Here is a 24,561-nt window from a genome sequence, read left to right on the forward strand (position 1 = left end):
TCTGGATGTCATGCAAGTAGAGATCAAGGATGATTTAGTCCCTGTGGGTAAGAAATAGGGGGAAGGCCAACAAGACTGAAATCCCGGTTAGAGTCTGTTATAGGCCACCCAACCAGGAAGAAGAGGTTGATTTATTATTATTGTGGTGGTTTGGGTGTACCCCGCCCCCCCACACTTTAGAAGTCACCCAGCTAGACTCAGTCGGCTCTGCGAATATAAACGAAGCTATTTATTTACAGCTGGCACAATATACAAGCAGATATTTACAGTATATACAGTTACATACATAAATAGACAAGGTAAAAGTAATACAGAAGCACAACTCCCCTCCCAGAAACCTGAGTCCCCAGGAGGGGCTCTCAAACACCCCTGCACCTTCCCCCTGCCCCTCTCAACTTACCCCAGTCCTAAGGAAGAAAAGAGGTTCAGCCAAGAGGTTAAGAAGCAAAGGTGAGTGGCAGGTGAGGTTAGGGAGATGCAGCTCAGTCAAAGCCCAGCCCGAAAGTGAAAAACAAAATGGCGAGAGTGTTATCTAATGTTTACATTCTTCTTCAGCGAGACTCTGAGGGAAGGAGACATTATCATTGTTTTCCTTTTCACAGCCTATGGTCTAGTTTTTCTTACCAAAACATTCTAGCCTGCTTCAAACTAGCACAATTCTTTAAGTAGCTGGAGGCTGCCTGCAGATCCCTTGCCCTTCTTCTTGTCCGTAACTTTAACATGCCAGACATCTGTTGGGACTTTAGCACTGTAAAGAAAAGGCAGTTCACAAGGTCCCTAGTGTGTATGGAGGGTAGCTTCTTATCCCAGCTGTTACATGAGCCTAACAGGGATGCAGCCCTGCTCAATCTGCTGTTTACAAATAGAGAAGGGGTGGTGGAAGATGTGGTGGTCAGAGGCTGACTAGGGTCCAGTGACCACAAAATTACAGTTTTCAATACATGGTGAAACCAGGAGGGGTATCAACAAAACCTCCACACTGGACTTCTGAAGGGCAGACTTCAGGAACTAACTTGGAAAGTTCCTTGGGAAACAGCTCTTAAAAACAAAGGGGTCCATGAAGGCTGGACCTACTTCAAGAAAGAACTCTTGGAGGTGCAGGAATAGGCTGTCCCAGTGTGCTGTGAGATAAGCCGATGAGGGAGACAGCCAGACTGGATGGAGAAGGAGCTTCTAAAGGAATTAAAGAGAAAAAGGAGCATGTGTCACCTTTGTAAAAAAGGGGAGGTATCCCAGGAAGAGTTTAAGGGTGTTGCTAGGTCATGTAGGCAAAAAATTGGAGAGGCAAAGCCCACTTAGAACTTAGGCTGGCCACTGCTGTAAAAGAGAATAAAAATGTTTCTATAAATATATTAATGGAAAAAATGTGGAGAGATTTTTGCTAACAGGACATAAAATGATAAATATGAGCACCCGTGCTGGGAAGTGTCCCTTGAGTCCATCTTGGGCTTAAGATACTAGGCAGTAAATAATAGCATTCCACATGCAGCTGCAAGGGGTGGAGTGCCAGCTGCATGTGGGCAAAAAGCCAGCTGCAAGGAGGCAGGGTCAGACAGCCGTAGGGGGCTGACCCTGCAGCGTTGTGACCTATCTGTACCATGGTGGTAACCCTGGACCAACCGTGAGCTATCCACATGTACCAATCCTAGACTAAGTTAGCTGTGCACGCCTCTTCTAAGTAAGCATATAACTCACTGTAACATGGAAATAAGGCGAAGAATGACCTTCTAACCATATTGGTGAACCCAGAGTCATTTTATCCCAGATGCAACGCTGGCAGAAAAAGAAGGGGCAAGGATAACCTCCACTCTTTATTGGATGTGGAGGGGAATATAGTAACAAAAGATGAGGAAGAGGCAGAAGTACTTAACACCTTCTTTGTCTCAATCTTCAGTAGTGCAGGACAGCTGGCCTCCTGAGCTGGCAGATGGAGTCAGGGACCAATACAGTTCCCCTGTAATCCAGGAGGAAGCAGTAAGGGACCTGCTGAGCCACTTGGATCCTAACAAGTCCATGGGACTAGATGGGATCCATCCTAGGGTGCTGAGACAGCTGGCAGATGAGCTGGCCAAGCTGATCTCCATCATTTATCAACAGTCCTGACTCACTGGAGAGGTCCCGACTCACTGAAGAGGTCCCTAATGACTGGAAGCTGGCCAATGTGATGCCCATCCACAAGAAGGGCTGGAAGCAGGACCCAGAAAGTTACAGACCTGTCAGCATGACCTCAGTGCCAGGCAAGGTGATGGAACAGGTCATCTTGAGTGCCGTCACAAAGCACCTACAGGATGGCCAAGGGATCAGGCCCAACCAGCATGGGTTTAGGAAGGGCGGTGTTGGAGAATTCTTGTTAGCAGAGGACACAGAAATGATAAGCATGAGCAACTGTGCTGAGAAACGTCCTTGGGACGCTGCTAGCCCAGGAAATCAAACTGTAAACAACTGAGCACCCCACACACAGCTGCAGTGGGCAGAGTTAGATAGCCAAGGCGACTGGAGTAGGTGGTCTGAAGGGCTGACCCTTAGAATGTTATGGTATGCTGACCTATTGATGCCTTACAAGTAACCCTGTACCCCCTGACTGTAACCAGTCTTGGTGGAGCATGCCTCTTGCTAGAATGCGTATAAGTCACTGTATCATGGAAATAAAGTGGATTTGACCATCTAACCATATTGGTGAACCAAGAGTCATTTTACCCATAGCGCTCCACCGACAATTGGCGCCTGAACAGTGAAACAGGCATTCGTCTCAGACCGAGGCAGGCTGGCAGCGGGTAAGACTACAATCAGGAAGCCGGAGGGTTGGCCAGAAAAGAAAGGGCTGATCATCCTGCGGATGTTTTTCATATCGAAGAAACTATCGTCATCAGTGTCGCTGGACCGGGTAGCGCCGCCTCAGGACGGGGGTGGTTGCTGGACATTCATTTTCATGAGTGAACAACCTGAGTGCGCAGGTAAGGCCCACACGGAATTGCTGGGGCACTGCATCTGCTGGCGTACATATTCTGAGAGAACGCTCGCCGGACATTGGAAAGCTCCAAGAGCTGTTGGCCTGGGCGCATGTGCAGGGTCATATGAGTGAGCCTCCCATGATCTTTAAATCGGAAGTGTGGCGGGAGGTCAGAGGTGCGCTGTGGGACGTGGTTATTAATGATGGAAAAGACTCTAAGACAGCTCGACAGCCAGGTCCCACCTGGCGGGATGTGCTCCATGCGTTACCAGAAATGAAAGCCGAAAGAAACGCTGCAGTCACGGCTTCTCAGTAGCTTCTGCCGGTGACGGTCACTGCCGGCAGTTCTGACACATGCGCGGTGCCAGCTTCCACCTCTGCCCCCACCCCAAGTGCCCCGTCGCTGCCTGCGGTCGAGAAAGAGAGCTCGGTAGCTCGGTTTTTCAGACTTAGTTGTGCCGCTCCAGTCAAGGGCATGACCGAGAAGATTGCCAGCTCAGTGGCAGAGTTGAAAAAGAGCATGCAGCATGATCCGGGCGGACAGCCATGTTGCCCCCCCCATGCCCCGCCTCCGTCCCCCCTCCCTACCGGGGCCATGCCCGATAAACCGATCGTTGACATCTCCAAGCCTGACGATGGCGGTGCAGCCGGAGGGGTGTGCCCTCACGGCTTGGCATTCATTAGTGATCATGGCACACCTGCACTCTCCTGTGACTGTGATGTTCGTCTGGATTTTTGGGTTTTTGAATTAATGACTTACTGTCGCTTGCAGAAATAGCTTTTGGGATTGTTAGCTAAGCCTGGGTTGTTAGCTTGCCAGACTAATGCTATTGATGAAAGCTCTGACAGGTTTATTCTCTTTGTGGTTTTAGCACTATTGATTTGTAGCTGTATCATTTACCCCTGTGTTGAACAGCCTATGTAAAGTTGAAAGGTCAGCCCAAGTTGCTCAAAAGAAAGAGAGGGAATTCTTGGAGAATTCTTGTTAGCAGAGGACACAGAAATGATAAACATGAGCAACTGTGCTAAGAAACGTCCTTGGGACGCTGCTAGCCCAGGAAATCAAACTGTAAACAACTGAGCACCCCACACACAGCTGCAGTGGGCAGAGTTAGATAGCCAAGGGGGCTGGAGTAGGTGGTCTGGAGGGCTGACCCTTAGAATGTTATGGTATGCTGATCTATTGATGCCTTACAAGTAACCCTGTACCCCCTGACTGTAACCAATCTTGGTGGAGCATGCCTCTTACTAGAATGCATATAAGTCACTGTATCATGGAAATAAAGTGGATTTGACCATCTAACCATATTGGTGAACCAAGAGTCATTTTACCCATAGCGCTCCACCGACACGGCAGATCCTGCCTAACCAACCTGATCTCCTTTTATGATCAAGTTACCCACCTGGTGAATGTGGGGGAAGGCTGTGGATGTAGTCTACCTGGACTTCAGCAAAGCTTTTGACCCCGTCTGCCACAAGAAGCTCCTGTCAAAGCTGGCACCTCGTGGTGTGCACAGATTCACTCTGAAATGGGTCAAGAACTGGCTGGAGAGCCAGAGAGTGATGATGAATGGTGCTACATCAAGCTGGCAGCCACCCACTAGTGGTATCCCCCAAGGATTAGTGCTGGGCCCAGTCCTGTTCAATATCTTTATTGATGATCTGGACGAGGGGATTGAGTCCATCATCAGTAAGTTTGCAGATGACACCAAGCTAGGAGCAGGTGTTGATCTGTTGGAAGGTAGGAGAGCCCTGCAGAGGGACCTGGACAGGCTGGATAGGTGGGCAGAGGCCAATGGGATGAGATTTAACAAGGCTAAGTACAGAGTTCTACACTTTGGTCACAACAACCCCAAGCAGTGCTACAGGCTGGGGACAGAGTGGCTGGAGAGCAGCCAGACAGAGAGGGACCTGGGGGTACTGATAGATAGTAGGCTGAAGATGAGCCAGCAGTGTGCCCAGGTGACCAGGAGAGCCAAGAAGGACAAGGGAGGTTATTCTTCCCCTGTACTCAGCACTGGTCAGGCCACACCTGTGTCCAGTTCTGGGCCTCTCAGTTCAGGAGAGATGTTGAGGTACTGGAACATATCCAGAGAAGGGTGACAAAGCTGGTGAGAGGCCTGAAGCACAAGCCCTGTGAGGAGAGGCTGAGGGAGTTGGGGTTGTTCATCCTGGAAAAGAGGAGGCTTAGGGGTGATCTCATTGCTGTCTACAACTACCTGAAGGAAGGTGTAATGGAAATTAATAATCAGTTATGAATTATGATTATTAAATTCTGTATTAATATTAATTTTTATTATTAATATTAAAAAAATGGGAAGATTCCCTGAGGTTCTATAGATTTTTGGTTGACAAGAAGCAATTGCATAGAATTAAGCAGTTTAAACAATCAGAACTTGGAAAACAATAACGTGAGAACAGAAAAAAATTAACTAATGCCTATGGAGTCTGGGCATTCACTCCAGCATATACCCACGGCGCCTTTGGTCCCTGAGTATGTCTTCTGTATGAAAGATGCTTTCAAACTCACAATGATCCCAGGGTAAAATACAAATATTTCAGGCAGAGGAGGAAGGAGATGCTGCTAAGCTACTAGTGTGAGCTGTATACACGTGGCTGCCTGTTAACGAACCACAAAAGAGGAGAGGCTCCGTGCAAACAAAGGCATGGTGCGTGCAGACAAAGGCTAGTGCAGAAAAGCTAATGTAGACAGGCAGAATGTAGAAAGGCCAATGTAGAAAGGCTAATGTAGAAAGGCTGAACACAGAAAGGCGTGGATTCCAAATCATCCCCCTTTATATACTTGATTTTGAAATCAAACTGGCCAGTAGGCACTAGCACCATTGTTCAGGCCAATGAATTCAAAGCTTTGTGCCTCCTTTGACTACACAGGCACATTGAAGGCAGCACAAGACAGCTGACACGTGGTGCTAAGCCTCCTAGTCCTCAAGGCTTTGCTGGGGTGAAACCTTTATTGTTTGCTCATCTACTTGCTCCTGGACCCCCATACAACAGGATGAGAAGAGCCAGGGTTAAACCTGCCCAGCAGGATTTATGCTATACCAGGACAGGAGTTTGTAACCAGGTGGGGGTCAGTCTCTTCTCCCAGGCAACCAGCAACAGAACGAGGTCTTAAGTTGTGCCAGGGGAGGTATAGGCTGGATATTAGGAGGAAGTTCTTCACAGAGTGATTTGCCATTGGAATGGGCTGCCTGGGGAGGTGGTGGAGTTGCTGTCCCTGGAGATGTTCAAGAAGAGGCTGGATGAGGCACTTAGTGCCATGGTCTAGTTGAGTTTATAGTCTATATAGTCTGACAGGGCTGGGTGCTAGGTTGGACTGGATGATGTTGGAGGTCTCTTCCAACCTGTTTGATTCTGTGATTCTATGAATGTATACCAACAAAGAGAAAAGCAGGAAAATTCTATGAGGCCTGCCTGGATGAGCAAGTTGCTCCTGGACATGCTATCACTTAAGACGAAACTCTACAAGGACTGGAAGAAAGGACAGCTATCATGGGAGGTATACAAGGAAGCTGTCTGAGCAGGAAGAGATCTGGTTAGGAAAGCCAGGGCCCAGTTTGAATTAAATCTAGCCAGGGAGGTCAAAGGGAGCAGCAGTAATTTCTACAGGTATAGTAATGGTAGAAAGAAGACTAGGGAAGGTGTGCACCCCATCAGAAAGGAAACAGGTGAAATGGTCATGTGATATGGAAAAGGCTGAGGTTCTCAATGACTTCTTTACTGCAAAGGCCTCCAGACACATTCCTGGAGTCATGGAAGATAATGACAAGGACTGGAAGAACTGCTCATCATAAGTGAAGATCAGGTTTGTGACCACCTGAAGAACTTGAAAGTGTTTGAGTCCATGGGACCCAAAGGGCTATACCCACAGGTGCTGAGGAAACTAGTAGATGAGGTTTCTAAATCCCTCTCTATTATATTCCAAAACTCATGGCAGTCTGGTCAAGCCCCCACTGACTGGAAAGGGGGAAACAAAACCATTTTCAAAAAGGGTAAGAAGGAAGAACCAGGGAACTCCAGGCCAGTCAGTCTCACCTCTGTGCCCAGTAAGATCATGGAGCAGATCCTCCTGGAGGCACTACTGAGACAGAAGAATAGTGAAGAGGTGATTTGGTACAGTCAGCATGGCTTCAACAAGGGCAAATCATGCCTGACAAAGCTGGTGACCTTCTATGAAAAGGTCACATTAATTAATGAGGGGTGAGCAAGTGATGTCATTTACCTGGACCTGAGCAAAGCCTTCAGCACTGTCCTGCACCACATCCTGATCTCCATACTGGTGAGACATGGGTTTGATGGGTTGTGATGGTTTGGTGTTACCCCGCCCCCCCCCCCCCACTTTAGAAATTACTCAGACTAGTCTCAGCCAGCTCTGGGAATATAAATGAAGCTATTTATTTACAGCTAGCACAATATACAAGCAGATATTCACAGTATATACAGAAATATACAAGGTAAAAGGTAATACAGAAACACAACTCCCCTCCCAGAAACCTGAGTCCCCAGGAGGGGCTCTCAACCACCCCTGCACCTTCCCCCTACCTCTCTCAACCTTACCCCAGTCCCAAGGAAGAATAGAGGTTCGTCCAAGAGGTTAAGAAGCAAAGGTGAGTGGCAGGTGAGGTTAGGGAGCTGCAGCTCAGTCAGAAGCCCTAGGCAGAGTGAGTGAAAAATGGCGAGAGTGTTATCTAATGTTTTCGTTTCTTCTTCAGCAAGATGATGAGGGAAGTAGACATCATCACTGTTTTCCTTTCACAGCCTATGATCTAGTTCTTCTCACCAAAACATTCTACCTACCTTCAAACTAGCACATGGGTGGACCACTAGATGGATAAAGAACTGGCTTGATGGCCACATGTTGAGAACTGGCTGGAGAATGGGGGGCACAAGCCTCTAGAAGCGTGTACAGTCAAGCCTTGGGATGTGAAGTCTGAGTATTGGAACTGCAGTAAACCACAGTGCTGTGTGTGAAGAAGCTCAAAGAAATTTGTCCTTGAGCCTTCTGATAAACAGTGTCTGTGGGGCTGTGTGCAAAGCAGGAGGGAAGTAGGGAGGAATATGCAAATTCCAATACTTAGGTGCACTAAAAATGCTTTTGCAGTAACCACAATTAGGGAAGACTATGCATATTCAAATAGTTAGATGCACCAAGGGATAAGGAAAATACTACGCAGTATGCTGTATGCGTTTCACACTTCTCACCCTAATTGAAAATTATGTTCTTTGTAACTTGGAGTCTGATGCCCTCAATAAAGAATTGGAGCTTAGATAGCTAGCTCAAATTGAGTCATCTCCAGGCTTTCCTGTTCCCTCCCATAGCCACACCCAAAGAGTGGCTGTCAACAGCTCCATGTCCCAGTGGAGACCAGTGACAAATGGAGTCCCTCAGGGATTAGTCCTGGCACCAATCTTGTTCAACATGTTTGTCAGCAACATGGACAGTAGCATTGAGTGCACCCTCAGCAAGACTGGAGGGAAGGGATCCTTCCAGAGGGACCTACACAGGGTGGAGAGGTGGGCCCAAGCTAACCTCATGAAGTTCAACAACCAGGTGCAAGGTCCTGCGTCTGGGTCGAGGCAATCCCAAACACTAATATAGTCTGGGCAGTGACTGGCTTGAGAGCAGCCCTGAGGGGAGGGACTTGGGGTTGCTTGTCGAGTTGGCCTCTCTTCTAGGCCATGCGGGAGAGGGAGAGACACTCAACTTACATCAATGTGATGCATAATGGTCAATCTGATTTATTGAAACTTAGCGTGGTACCTATATAGTGGAGTTCAGTAGAGGGATGTGTACTTTTGATAGGCTTAAAAAGCAGAGATGGGCTGTCCACATGCACAGAGGCAGACCTGACCAACTACCCCCCTTTGCAAGAACTTAGCCATTACATTGCTTGTTCCCAGGGCCGAGCAGCCTACCTTCTCGCACAGCTCAGAACTCCCTTCTCTGCCAGCCTCCCAAGGCCACTTTTCTGCAGCTGTGCCTCCTTATCAGTTCAGTTACTCAATTCTGCTCATTTCTGCTCAAACCTCGAAACTTTTTTCCGCTGTTACCTCTGGTACTATGAAAGCGTCAGTGAAAGCGTCAAAACCCAAGAATCCAGACAATTGTCACAATCACGGAAGAATGCATGTGTATAAATTTTAGGAGCCCTAATGCACTCATGTTTTTCCTTTTGCCTTTCTAATTACCCAGTATTCTTTCTCTGGCTCCCACTGTTCTGGATTCACTCTATAAATTCAGAGATTTTGACATTTTTGCCGCAGTCCCATGCTATGACCTGCATCTGTGTCTTTTGTGCTTAAGAGCCACTAAATTTAGAATACGAAATAAAATATATACCCTATACCTTACTTCTAGACTTTCTATTAAGCTTAGCGCATTTGTGAAATGCTGTTGCACTGCAAATACCCTTGAAACATTAGGATTATTTACTGCTCCTGGCAGTTCTGATAAAGGTCTTACCAGGAATGCCTCAAGATGCTGTTCCACCATCCAACTTTCTATGCGATTTTGGCAAATTGAACATTACCAGTGCAAATCTATGTACACTTCTCCACCCTTTGTAACTGCAGTGCCTACAGTGGGTGTCACAACACTGCTTGTTCAGACTCCATCCATATAGACCTAATTCCCACAATTCCTCTTTTGGTTTTAAGATGAAGGCAGTGTTGCTCATCTTTTGCAGGGCCCTTTGCAAACAGGTAACAAAGACAGCACTTTAAACATTGCTAACAAAACAGTTATTCCCCATCTTTGCCAATGAGCGCGTTTGGCCCTAATAACGGAGGTCAAACAAAATACCTAACTCAAAGCATGACCAAAACCTATACACCAACCATATCTCATATACATTTCTCTGCACAGCCATCTGAGCAAGACTTCTCCTCACTGCCAAAAAACTTCTGAACATAACAAGCTAATAACCATCAAACAAAACCAAGCACATTCATTCTCTAGGCTGACTAGTGAATTTTCAAATTTTCTTCTTCTATCTTTCTCTCTCTCTCCATTTTTTTACATGAACCTTATCCTATAATGCTATCTTGATATACAGAAAAAAAAAAACCTAAGAAAAAATAACCTATAATATCCCTATTATAAACTCTTAGCCTTAACTATGTTATTTATCAACTTAAAAATATATCAATTAAAGGAAATTAAACCATTAAATTATTACTAAGGAAAAACAAAGAAAATCAAGAAAATATTACATCCATGGAGCTCCTTGGAAAATACTCTGACATCCAAAAAAAGAAAAGAACCTTAAATCACAACTTATACACTCACAAACAACTCTGACCATAATATTCCATTATATTAACTGTTGAACATGTTCAGCTATCATGTACTTAACATACTCTAATTACTCAAGTCTTATCACAATTATCCTGCTAAAATTATTCCAAAACTTACCCTATTACAATTAACATCTTATCCAGTAAACTCCTAAACTCTAAGATCTATTACTATCAAAACTAAAAACGTGATCATGATTTTAATTCACAAAATAGTTATCACAAATTCACCCTGCTTTTTTAAGAGTGAAGGATGACTTCTCTACAGAAACTGCAAGAATCCCACGGGGGATGCCACTCCCGTGGGTCCAATGACTCTCATGGTGTCCCAAGTAGAGCTGGTACAGCTTAGCAGATTCGCTGATTTGGCTCGCCCCTCTGTTCTCCCAGTCATCTATCTTGCAGCCAAAAAGTTAACTTAGATGAATTTTGAGTCGCAGACGTTCAGATAACAGTTAATAATTTCTCATCACTTTTATGGCTTTTGGCTTATCAGAAATTCTTCAAATACCTTTGCGGCTGTTAGCTGCTGGCTTTCTGTTACTCTCCTCATCTTCTCTTTAAAGGCAAACTTACAAGTCTTTGGAGCCCTGGTTTCTGTCATCTCTCACCACATGCCAGGTGATTTTAAAATCAGTCTTTTGCACAGCAAAAATAATTTTTAATGTTTCAGTGTCCATCTCTCACGGAGAAACAAAACTTTCAGAGAAGTTTCCTTATGGCTGTTTCTTTCCTCTCCCTTCTCAGATCTTTCCCATCTCATACTTAGCATTAGATTTATGGCTTCACCAGATACAGCCTCCCGATGTTTACCTCATAAACCTTCTCCTGATTCTGCCAGACCTCCATTGTTTTCAAGTCATGGCCAGAATGAGCTTTGCCATGCTTTTTAAGAAGCTCTTTCATAAGTTGATAAACATCTCTTTCTGTTAAGGAGGCTTGACTTCCCATAGTTTCCCTTGGCTCACCTTTCTCTCCTGGAAAGGCAATGAATCTGGGCCTCATCCTGCTTCCTTTCAGAAGCTGATTCCAAGTTACAAGGGACTCACGCCCAGTCACCTAGCTTAGGCAGTCTTCTTTCCTGTGTCACTTTGGGATCACCATTTGCCGTGATTGAGAGACGGGAAGTAGCTTGATGCAAGCTAAGCTCTGTTTATTGTACTTTCAGCACTTGGTTATGTACTTTAACATACAAGCTAAAAGATCGTGCCAAATCCTAATTGGTCATTAAGACAGACCTCAGTGCAGACCTCAAGACAGACCTCATACCTTAGCAACTAGGTAAGCAAGGATCAACAAAAAAACGCGAGTTCATGCTTTACATTGTTTCATCTGTTGCTACATTCTCTAAGGTCATTTTGACACTCTGTTTTACTTAACTCAGTACTTTTCCACTTATACATTCTGAACCCATGCTTACGTTCCAGTGCGTCAAGATCAAGCAGCTGTACAGCACTAAAAGGCCTACCATTCCCAACAGTTGCTGGTGGACAAGATGCTCGATATGAGCTGTCAGTATCCTCTTGCAGCCCAGAAAGCCAACCAGATCATGGGCTTTAGCAAGAGAAGTATGGCCAGCAGGTTGAGGAAAGTGATCCCTCCCCCCTCTATTTCACACTGGTGAGACCCCACCTGGAGTACTGTGTCCAGTTCTGGAGGCCCTATTACAAGCAGGATATGGATGTGCTGAAACGTGTCCAGAGAAGGGCCATGAGGATGATCAGAGGGTGGGAGCACCTCTCCTTTGAGGAGAGACTGAGTGAGTTGGAGCTGTTCAGTCTGGAGAGGAGAAGGCTCCGAGGTGACCTTATTGTGGCCTTTCAGTATCTTAAGGGGTGTACAGGGTTAACCCTCCTGGAGGAGTGATCTTGAACCTGACTCCAGGTGGTCTTGACTCCTCCCCATGGGGTGGGTCTGAACACTACCAGGTGATGGCGGTTAGCCCACTCCCCCTTTCTGTCTAAGATCCATAAAAGCAGGGGGGACTGCCTGGTTGTTTCTCTCTTTTCTCTGCCCTCCTGCTCACCAGAAATCACCATTCCTGTTTCCTGCTGCTCTTTGTTACACCATGTGGCCAGCACCCGTGGGGCAGACAAACCCATTGCCATCAAATCAGGTTGTATATTTATCTATTTTGTCTCTTATTTCCCTTCCCTATATCTTTGTAACTTCCCTACCTCATGTGCCTTTTATTTATTGTTAAATGTTTCTTCTTTTAACTTTGAAGTCACAGTGAGATTATTTATTTGGGTGTGCTTACCTTTTTTCCCTCTCCAAAGAAGGGGGAAGAGGGAATGACATTCTATAAATTGTTATTGGTCCTATCAACTATATTTGAGTATCTGGAAAATTTAAATTAGAACTGAGACAAGGGGGCCTATGAGAAAGCTGGGGAAGGACTTTGTTGGAGTTTAATCTGGTGGAGCGCTATGGGAAAAATGACTCTATTCACCAATATGGTTAGATGGTCAAATCCCCTTTATTTCCGTGATACAGTGACTTATATGCATTCTAGCAAGAGGCGTGCTCCACCAAGATTGGTTACAGTCAGAGGGTCCAGGTTACATGTAATGTGTGCATAGGTTAGTATATCATAACATTCTAAGGGTCAGCCTCTGGGGCTGGCTAAACTCTGCCCACCTGCAGCTGCGTGTGGGGTGCTCAGTTGTTTACAGATTGATTTCCTGAGCTAACAGCGTCCCAAGGACATTTCTCAGCACAGTTGCTCATGTTTACCGTTTCTGCTAACAAGAATTTCTCCAACAAGACTTTTTAGGATGTCAGGTAGTGATAGGACTAGGGGGAATGGAACAAACCTGGAAACGGGTAGATTCAGACTGAATGTTAGGAAGAAGTTCTTCACTATCAGGGTGGTGAGACCCTGGAATGGGTTGCCCAGCGAGGTGGTCAAAGCCCCATCCCTGGAGGTGTATAAGAACAGGCTGGATGAAGCTTGACAGCCTCATCTAGCATGAGGTGTCCCTGCCTGTGGCAGGACCATTGGAACTAGATGATCCTTGTGGTCACTTCCAACCCTGACTGATTCAATGATTCTATGCCTCCCCTCTCCCTACTTTGAAAAGAAAATAATTGGGTAGAAAGAGTCCAAAGGGGTAAAACACCCACAGAAACCACTCTAACACTGATTTTTTTTGGAAGTTAAAAACAAAATTTTAACAATGAATCAAGAGTATTTAAGGTAAGGGGGGGGTTGTTGGGTATAGTAATGTTACATATAGCGATTTCATAGAAATGTCTGAATATTAGTACACTGAAGCACAAGTTATGGGCTTGAAAGCAGGCCAGCAAAAGTGCAAGATCAAAGTGCCTCTGAAAGAAATGTGGTTTGTAAAACAAGAGGCCTCCAGTCTAAACTAATTGTTTTATGGCCTTCACAACCTGGGACCATCTGGTGCCTGTTTTCTCACTTAGACGCCATAACTGTCTGCTTAGAATTAAGTTGATAAATCCTCTGAAGGACTAAGATAATATAGCTTTGCTGAAGAAAAGTTATTGTGCTTTGTTAGAAGATAAGAAATATGTAGCTACTGTATTCTAATTAGTGTGTAATCCTAACGTTCTAACATAGGCGTGTATAACCAATCAGAATTTAACATGATTTTGCAATCCTATTATGTAGCCTTTTGATAAAAAGTGTATAAACCCATGCTTGGGTGTAATAAACTGGAACTCATTTATGTTAAGCCTTCTCCCCATCTCTTATTACCACTTTACCTATGGTGAGCAGCCTATGACAAATGGTGACCCCAATGTGAGGTATAAGGGAATGGAAACAGGTACAAAAATATATATATAAAATCAGATGGATAGAGGCAGATTCAGGAGATAGCTGCTCCACCATGTGATTGGCTTGCCATGTGGTTCAGCTGGAGAATCTTGAGCAGCAAGGGTATTGCTCTTCAGGCAAGGCAGAAAGAACAGAAAGTTTGCCTGCTTTTATAGGGTTGCAGAAAGGAAATGGGACTGGGCTAAACTTTGCTCCTGGGGGAAACCTACTACCAAAAGGGGGCCAGAAGCACCTGGGGTCAGATTCCAGACCACCTCCCAGGAGAGGCCAGGAGGACCTAGGGTCAGGTTCCAGGCCACCTCCCAGCCCCCTAAAGGCTCCACCTGTAACAGTGCTGATGGTCATGAAGTTGGACTCATAGGCTTGCTGAGATGTATATGAACAAGAACATTGTGGTGAGGCAGATCTCGCGCAGAAGGGTGAATCTCAATATGCAAGGACACCGCACAGTCCAATGTGGATCAAAAGCGAGTGACAACTTTGACAGACGCATGCTTATATGTGTTACAGATAATATATGCATACATGTAAAAAGGTAAATGGCGGAATCTCTCAATACCCCATTTGCATGGTGCACCTACTTGCTACGTGCAGCTGCAAGCTGCAAACCTACTTTCTTACCTCATTCAGGGTTAGCTGGATTCTGCTCTGCTTGAGTTGTCTGCTGACTCATCAAGGACAGTGCCTCCCTGCCTAGTTATCTTAAATGCTGCCTTTGTTTCTTCAATGTGGCCTTTGTTTCAGTGTGGCCTAGTACAGCCTTAATTTAGTTCTATATACTCATCCTGCTTGCCCACCTCTAAGTCATGTTCATTTTCCTTTAGCCATTCTGCAACAGAACATAGATAACAGAGTCGCTCTCTGGGCTTTGTGGGCTGCACTTCTCTCTCTAACCTAACCTGCCATCTGTGTGACTAATCTATCTGCTTCCTAAGCCCCCTGGCTGACCCTTCAATCTACTTTGGGTGTAAAGCAAAGATCTAGAGTAAGGTAGAGGAGTGGGAGGAAGGTGGAAGGGTGGTTAAAGCCCTTTCTGGGGACTCAGGTTTCTGGGAGGAATGCTGTGTTTCTGTATTACTTTTTAACTTGTATATAACTGTATATATTGTAAATATCTGCTTGTGTATTGTGCTAAGCTGTAAATATAAAGCTTCATTCAATTTCCAGAGCTGCTGAGTCTAGTCTGGGTGATTTTACAAAGTGTGGGAGGAACTGGTATCACCCAAACCATCACATCTTTATTTTGGCATTATGTATGAGGAATTTTAATGTGATGCCTTTAAGAAACCAGAAGAGATGACTGTCCCTGCCTAGACAGTCTGAGATAAGCAGTACAAACAATGTAAACAATCTCAGCCAGGAGAGAGAGCAAGGGTGGCCTACCACTACACCTCCTCCTGCAGATTCTGGGATGACTGCCCAAGTCCCAGTTGTTGACAATAACATGGCTGGCAGCCAAGGAACAAAGGTAGCTGCTCAGCCTTCTGATGTTCCTTTGCTTTAGTTTGAATCCCCAGGTAACAGAACCCCTAAGCCAGATTCAAACTCACAGGCCTCAGGTCAGACCCCAAATAATTCAGACCTGCTAGAGGGAACGTCAAAATCCATTTCGGCTCTTTTTTTTTTTTTTTTGCTCCAGCTAAAGCCCAGGTGAAAACAAAACATTTGACAAAGAGTGATTCAAAAGAGCATTTAGGGGAGGGGACCTCTGGCACACAAGAAGCGGAAGAGGAGCAGTACAGTTTTCAAGAGTTGGCCAGCATACTTATATCTCAGTACTCTGATGAGAAGAGCATAGAATCAACCAGGTTGCAAGAGACCTCCAAGATCATCCAGTCCAACCTAGCACCCAGCCCTAGCCAGTCAGCTAGACCATGGCACTAAGTGCCTCATCCAGTCTTTTCTTGAACACCTCCAGGGACGGTGCCTCCACCACCTTCCTGGGCAGCCCATTCCAATGGCAAATCACTCTCTCTGTGAAGAACGTCTTCCTAACATCCAGCCTATACTTCCCCCGGCACAACTTGCGATTGTGAGATTGGCTGCCAAGAAAGAGGATGGTTCTGAGGAGTGTAAGAGTGCTCTTAAAATTCTGTTTCTAGGCCAGGGACAACCAGGACAACAAGAGGAAGAGAAGGATGACATCCAGGATTCCAATAGACAGGAGAGGCACCTAGGGACTGGAGGAGGGCAAACATCACTCCAATCTTCAAAAGGGTAAGAAGGAGGACTCTGCTAACTATAGACTGGTCAGCTTCACCTCCATCCTCAGAAAGGTAATGGAGAAAGTTATCCTTGATGCTGTCCTTAGGCATATCAAGGACAGTGGAGTCATTAGGAGCAGTCAACATGGTTTTACCAAGGGGAAGTCATGTTTGACCAACGTGATAGCCTTTTATGAGAACATAACTGGGTGGATGAGCAGTGGATGTGGTTTATCTTGATTTCAGTAAAGCATTTGATGCTGTCTCCCACAGCATCCTTCTGGCTAAACTGAGGAAGCATGGTCTGGATGATCAGATAGTGAGGGGGATTTGGAACTGGTTGAAGGAAAGAAGTCAGAGAATTGCGGTCAATGGGATGGAGTCTAATTTGAGGCCTGTGACTAGTGGAGTCCCACAGGGGTCAGTACTGGGATATTCTGTTCAATGTATTTATCAATGACCTAGATGAGGGCACAGAGTGCACTGTCAGCAAGTTTGCTGATGACACCAAACTGGGTGGAGTGGCTACCACACCAGAAGGCTGTGCTGCCATTCAGTGAGACTTGGACAGGCTGGAGGGTTGGGCAGGAAGAAATTGAATGAAATTCAACAAGAACAAGTGTAGAGTCTTGCACCTGGGAAAGAACAATCACAGGTAGCAGGATAGGTTGGGGACCGATCTGTTGGAAGGCAGCAAAGGGGAAAAGGATCTGCGGGTCCTAGTGGATGTGAGGTTGACCGTGAGTCAGCAATGTGCTTTTGTGGCCAGGAGGGCCAATGCCATTCTGAGCTGTATTAGAAGGGCTGCCATTTGTAGGTTGAGAGGGGTTCTCCTGCCCCTCTACTCTGCCCTGGTGAGGCTACATCTGGTGTACTGTGTCCAATTCTGGGCCCCCAGCTCAAGAGACATGGAACTGCTTGAGAGTCCAGCACAGAGCCACAAAGATGATTAAGGGAATGGAACATCTCTCTTACAAGGAGAGACTGAGGGAGCTGGGGGTCTTTAGGTTGGAGGAGACTGAGAGGTGACCTCATCAATGTTTATAAATATGGTATGGGTGAGTGGATGAAGCCATAAGGAGGAATTTTTTCACTAGGAGGGTGACAGAACACTGGAACAGGCTGCCCAGGGGGGTTGTGGAGTCTCCCCCTCTGGAGATATTCAAAACCTGCCTGAATGCATTCCTGTGTGATCTGGTATAGGAGATCCTGCTCTGGCAGGGGGGGTGGACTGGATGATTTTTCAAGGTCCCTTCCAGCCCCTGACGTGCTATGATTCTATGAAGTGCAAGGCCCTTCATCTGGGTTGCAGCCATCCCAAGCACAAATTTAGGCTGGGCAGTGGCTGGCTTGAGAGCAGCCCTGAGGAAAAGAACTTGGGAGTACTGGATCACAGGATCACGGGATGTTAGGTGTTGGAAAAGTTCTCTGGAGATTGAGTCCAAGTCCCCTGCCAGACCAGGACCATAATCTAGTGCAGGTCACACAGTAACACATCCAGATGGGCCTTGAAAATCAAGAGAGAAAGAGATTCCACAACATCTCTGGGCATCCTGTTCCAGTGTTCTTGTGACCCTTACAGTACCGAAGTTCAACATGAGCAACCAGTGTGCACTTGCAGGCCAGAGAGCCAACCACAGCTTGTTGGACTTGTTTTGACAAGTCCAAGTGCCAGGTTCTGCACTTTGGCCACAACAACCCCTTACAGCACTACAGACTGGGGACAGAGTGGCTGCAGAGCAGCCAGGCAAAGAGGGACCTGGTCAACAGCTGACTGAACGTGAGCTGGCAGCGTGCCCAGGTGGCCAAGAAGGCCAACGATATCCTGGCCTGTATCAGGAATAGTGTGGCCTGCAGGACCAGGGAAGGCAGTGCCCCTGTACTCAGCACTGGTTAGGCCACACCTTGAGTGTTGTGTCCAGTTCTAGGCCCCTCAACTTAAGAAAGATGTTGAGGTGCTTGGACATGTCCAGAGAAGGACAACAAGGCTGGTGAGAAGGCTGGAGCACAAGCCCTATGAGGAGCAACTGAAGGAGCTGGGGTTGTCCAGCATGGAGAAGAGGATGCTCAAGTGAGACCTTATTGGTCTCTACAACTACCTGAAAGGAAGTGGTAGCCAGGTGGGGGTTGGACTCTTCTAGGCACCCATGGACAGAACAAGAGGACACAGCCTCAAGCTCTGCCAGGGTAGGTTTAGGCTGGATGTCAGGAAGAAGTTCTTCATAGGAAGAGTGATTACCCATTGGAATGGGCTGCCCAAGGAGGTGGTGGAGTCCTCATCCCTCGAGGTGTTTAACAGGAGGCTGGATGAGGCACTTAGTGCCATGGTTTAGTTAATTAGAAAAGTTAGATGATAGGCTGGATTCGACGATCTCAGAGGTCTTTTCCAACCTGGCTAATTCTGTGATTCTGTCATATCCTGGGCTGCACCAAGAGAAGCATAGAAGGTCGAGGGAAGTGATTCTCTCTCTCTACTCCACTCTGTTGAGACCTCATCTTGAGTACTGCATCCAGTTCTGGAGACTCTGTTATAAGAAGGATATGGATGTGCTAGAGTGTGTCCAGAGAATGGCAACAAGGATGATGAGGACTGGAGCACCTCTCCTATGGAGAGAGACTGAGAGAGTTGGGGCTGTTCAGTCTGGACAGGAGATGGCTCTGAGGACACCTTGCTGTGGCCTTCTAGTATCTTAAAGGGGCCTTCAAGAAAGTTGGTGAGGGACTTTTTCAGATGTTAGGTAGTGACAGAACATGGGGGAATGGAGCAAAACTAGAAGTGGATAGATTCAGATTGGATGTTACAAAGTTCTTCACTATCAGGGTGCTGAGACACTGGAATAGGTTGCTGAGGGAAGTGGTGGAATCCCCATCCCTGGAGGTCTTTAATGCCAGGCTGGATGTGGCTCTGAGCAGCCTGATCTAGTGTGAGGTGTCCCTGCCCTTAGCAGGGGGGTTGGAGCTAGATGATCCTTGAGGTCCCTTCCAGCCTTGACAATTTTATGATTCTATGTAGTTTAAGTTGCAAGTGTGAGCAAGAAGGGATTTCAGTACAAGAATCAGTTGAGATGGTCCACTGTATTCATACACTGGTTTGGGTTAAAAGGGACCTTAAAGATCATCTAGTTCCAATCCCCTGCCATGGACAGGGACACCTTCCACTAGACCATACTCATCCAACCTCTCTGTACAACCTGCTCCAATGTCTCCTCACCCTCACTGTCAAGAATTTATTTATGATCTCCAGTCTCAGTCTCCCCTCTTCCAGCTCAAAGCCGTTGCTCCTTGTCCTGTCACTACAAGCCTTTGTCAAAAGTCTCTTCTTGGCTTCCTTGTAGACCTCCTTTGTCATTTTCATGTTGTAAGAGTGAATTTGAATTATTGAATTATGTGGAATCTGAGCTTGATGCAAATGTTATTGTGATAAACAAGGGTGATTCGTGTCAAGATAACACCAAGAGGGAACAGGGAAGTAGCATGGGAATTAGGGGGGTTATGACACTTGTGTGGTAGGGGGATTTGTGTGGCCAGGTTCTATTGTGCATGTGCCAAAAGTCAAGGTCTGGAGGATACACTGAGGAGGACATCGGTTTTCATCTCCAGCAACCAGAGGGACCCAGGGACCACCAACAGCCCAGATGATGCAAGTGTGGAGGGGACCTCTGATGCAGCAAGAACACCAAGAACTCATTCACATAATTCCAGAAACTTGATACATATGCATAAACTGGATATATAAATTGGAGAGTCTGTTTTGTACTCATTGCACAGGGCTACTTGCTTTTGTGCCCAGGGCTACTTGCTTTCACTCTAACAAATAAACTTCATATTGTCTTTGGTACAAATTGCATTGTGCCTGAGAATTCATATTTCTAACAGTATGGAATAAGGGGTGAAGACTGTATTGGGTTTGTCTGAGCTGAAGTTAATTCTCCCCAGAGCATCTTTCTAATGCTGTGTTTTCAATGCTGGATGTTGATAACACACCAGTGTTCTAGCTACTGCTGAATAGATCACCAGGGCTGTACTTTTCAAACATTTCCCCACCTCATGAGTATGCTGAGGGGTGGGCAAGATCGTGGGAGGGGACATAATGTGGTAGGAGGTCCAAAATTATCTTCAAAATACATATCCAGGACTTGTCTCTACATGTCCCAAACACATACAGACATATCCACTTTACCCCCCACTCCCCCCTTTCCCGGACTGGGACAAGGCCGGAAAGAATACAAAAGCCATGGTGCTTGTCATTCTGCACAACACCACCATGTTTGGACTTGGTTTTGAGCCTGCTTTGTGTTCTGGGAAACAAATTACGTTTTAACCTGTGAACCGCCAATGCTGAGCATGTGCATCTCCTGGTTTTGGTATGAATGACCCAGGCTATTTGTGGTATTTTATCTGTTCTGATTGGACAAATATTCCTTTGGCAAAATGCTTAAATTCAGACTTGCTAGGCAAGGCCTAGCGTGCTTGTTTGCTTGGTTTGTTTTGCTTGTTTCCTGTCCCTGCCTTGTCTGCTTTCACACAGTGTCTGGCTGAGGGCCTTCCTCTGCCCACGAAGGCACTGCCTGTCTGCAGAACTGACCCAGGGTTTGGAATCGTGAAGCAGCTGCCCACCTGAGCTCAGCCAAGCCTGAACCTCTCTAGACCTGCCACAGCCTGAAGGCACCGGGTTGCGACGTCAAAGTCCACTTCTTACAATTGCGAATGGGACCAGCCCCGTGCCCAGCACTTTCCCTACTGCCCCGGTCCCTAAGGCTGAACCTGCCGCATCTGGGTAGCTGGCCGATCCGGGAACACCCTTAGAGCCACGGGAAGAGTTACCCTCACGCTGACGGTTTGCCTTGCCGCGCCCGCGGTCCACGCAGACACCGCACTCTATTTCAACTGTAAACTATCCTCTGCAGCAGCACCTGTCCGCCCCCCCCCCCCAGCCTCCACACGATCGGAATTATGTTTCTTTATTTTGTGCAGCCATACATCATTTTACATTAAAAGTAGTGAAATCTCAGGATATTGAGTGTGAGTAAATGGACTCTTTTCTCTAAAGCTCATAAAGTTTGTGCCTGCTGTTTAACTTCATACAGCTGAAAGTTCCTTTAATGTTACCCCTAGAGGGCAAGCGACATATTGCACCGCAAGAATCTCTTAAACTGATTACTGCTCCTAAATTATCTAATTAGTGTGTGTGACTGAGATGGGAACTGGACAGTCCAGATTTGCAAGGTGAGTGCAGAGTCCCTCTAACCGCGTTTCCATTCTCCCACAAGGGAACTGGCCGGTGAAGGGATGAAGTGGTTGGTGATAGATGAGTGGACCTCAGGAAATGGGGCGAGGGTCAGGTAAAGAGATTAGCCCCGGGGAGAAAGGGAGCAAGAAGGTACCCATGTATGTTCCCCCAGACAGTCCCCTGGGGGTTAAGTTAGTGCACTGGAAATATTCTCCAGAAATGCGGGATAAGGACAAGATTAAAATGGTCATTTTTTGGTATGAAAGTGTGGACAAAGGAAAAGATTAGATCTGGCAATTTATGGCAGCCAGTTTGGATCTTATGAAGACTGGATATGTCAGGCTATAAATGTTTATGTAAATTCCAAAGAACGTTTTAATCAGGAGGAGAGTGACTATGCAGCATACAGGAAAGGAGGTGTCAGGACTGAAGTACCATTAAATATCTTTAAAGTAAAAGAGGAGGAAAAAGAAACAAAAATGGGAGCCTTTAAATCATCTACCTACCCCTTATAATCCACCACCTACAGCTCCAGTGGAAAGCCTGGCCCCAAGGGAGGAAGTAGCTCCCACACCACCTTTAAGATGATCAAACAGGATATCATGTTCAAATCATGAAAAAAATCAAAAGGGACAGAGATAAAATAGGAGGAGGAAAGGCATCCTTACCATAAGTGGGGAATCAGAAAGGTCTGATGATATTTAGTTATATCCATTAAGGGAGTGTGCTAGTTTGAAGCTAGCTAGAATGTTTTGGTGAGAAGGACTAGATTACAGGCTGTGAAAGACAAACAATGGTGATGTCTACTTCCCTCATAGGCTTGCTGAGATGTATAAGAACAAGAAACAAAACACAGATAAGACACTTCTCCTGCTGGGGAGCTCTGAGCTGCATCTCTCTCTCTAACCTCACCCTCCATTTCTCTGACCAATCCACTTTGCTTCCTAACCTCCTGGCCAAACCTCTATTCTTCCTTAGGACTGGGGTAAGGTTGAGAGGGGCAGGGGGATGGTGAAGGGGCAGTTGGAGCCCCTCCTGGGGACTCAGGTTTCTGGGAGGGCTGTTGTGTTTCTGTATTGCCTTTTACCTTGTATATTTCTGTATATACTGTAAATATCTGCTTGTATATTGTGCTAAGCTGTAAACAATAAGTTTCATTCAATTTCCAGAGCTGGCTGAGTCTAGTCTGGGTGATTTCTAAAGTGTGTGGAGGCGGGTAACACCCAAACCATCACAGGGAGGTTCCACTGGGGGAGGCTAATAGAGGAATTGGGTATGTTAACGCTCCTCTTATTTCTATGGAAGTATGGACATTCAAGAGGGAATTACATGGGCTGTTAGAAGACCCTCTAGGCTTAGCAGAACAATTTGACCAGTTTCTGGGACCTAATATTTATATCATGAGAATAATATTTACCTTCAAGGAGAGGCAGATGATTACGACAGGAGGGATGCAAATCTGGGAAAATCAGCAGGCAATGCCAGGGGATCAGAAATTACCCCTTATGGCATCAAACTGGAACCATAACAATGACCCAGGGAGACAGAACATGATCAATTATAGAAACTTGATCATCCGAGGAATTAAGGAAGCTGCACCAAGGGAGCAAAATACAAATAAAGCATTTGATGGGCATGAAGGGAAAGAAGAGACCGCTACTGATTGGCTAGAGAGACTAAAAAAGAATATGCAACAGTATTCTGGGATTGATCCTGTTAGTCCAGAGGGACAAACTTTATTAAGGGTGAATTTTGTCACCCATTCATGGCCAGATATAAGGAAGAAATTGGACAAAATAGAAGACTGGCAGGATCGAGAGCTGCAGGAATTACTGAGGGAAGCTCAGAAGGTGTATGTGAGAAGAGATGAAAAAAAAATGAGGGTAAAAGCTAAAATTATGGTAGCCAGCATGAGAGAAGCAGGACAGATTAAAAGGAAGTACTATAAGATCCTCACCCCCCTGACCATGCTGAGCTGAATTGGGGGATAAAGTGGTTAAAACTTATATTAGAGTAACTGGGGAAAAATTGACACAACTACAGGCATAGGGAATGCTTGGTCAGTCTGTAGCTTTAGACTTCACTATTCATAGGTTTATTCACTGGATTATGATAAAGGCATGGAGAGAACAAACACTCCTCAATGGGAAGGTCCCTTTCAGGTTCTTCTCACCACAGAGACTGCAGGACTCCTGAACAAGGGTGGACGCAAACTACTAGGATCAAGGGATCAGTGGACACCCCCAAAGAGTGGATGGCCACACCCCATAATGAAGGACTAAAACTTACCTTGAGGTAAGGGTTCCAGGTGAAGGTGGTGGTGCACCCTAAAGCTGTAAGAGAGGCCTGAGTGGTAAGGAACTGGGAGACAAGGCCGGATAGACCTCTGTAGCTGCCACAAAGAAGATTAACAACCATGGCTCTGAAGTGCAACCTCATAGGTCGTGTGAGTGGAGGTACATGTCAAACTGGACTCCTATTCCTTGGGATCTTACTAATCCCTTTTCTGATGGTGAACCAGCAAAAGAAGTGCAATGAATGCATAAAAAACACATGGATGGACAATTTGGTAACTCAGACTTTTATCTACCATACACATTACCAATGTACTAATCAAACCCAAGAAACCTGCAAGAACGAGTCTACAATTTATGGGGTGTGTTGGGAAGTGACTTGTTACAACCCAAGAGATATAGCAAGGAGAGGATTTTTAGAAGTCAGATTTTGGGACCAAGATGGGGAACTCATCACCTGAATGGAACTTACTACCTTGGATAGGCCTGTTAGTGTGAGCTTTTATGCTTGTCAAGTGATAGATCTGCACAGTGGATGTGGGTCTATGGACTGGGTGAGATATTACTGCACTCAACACAAATACATGTGCCTTCAGGCTACTAGGCGATGTCCTATGCCACCCAACAAGTTTACACACATGGGGACACATGAGTGGCATACGCAGGGAGGGGATTGTGTGAAGTGGGGAACATGGAAACCCCAACCGTACTGGTTGGCTATACTGTCATGAAGTTGCTCCTCCTAATTGTACTAGGAC

General features: G+C 46.0%; 1 long non-coding RNA gene across 1 annotated transcript; it reads left to right on the plus strand.

The window, feature by feature from the left end:
* The first annotated feature begins 12,290 nt into the window (after positions 1–12,290).
* Positions 12,291–20,121, plus strand: LOC135181605 (uncharacterized). The gene is made up of 3 exons (XR_010304945.1): positions 12,291–12,383; positions 16,178–16,292; positions 19,880–20,121. It is a non-coding gene; the product is annotated as an uncharacterized LOC135181605 (long non-coding RNA).
* Positions 20,122–24,561: the final 4,440 nt, after the last annotated feature.

This window comes from Pogoniulus pusillus, chromosome 15 (genome assembly GCF_015220805.1).
Source record: "Pogoniulus pusillus isolate bPogPus1 chromosome 15, bPogPus1.pri, whole genome shotgun sequence".
Classification (NCBI taxonomy): domain Eukaryota; kingdom Metazoa; phylum Chordata; class Aves; order Piciformes; family Lybiidae; genus Pogoniulus; species Pogoniulus pusillus.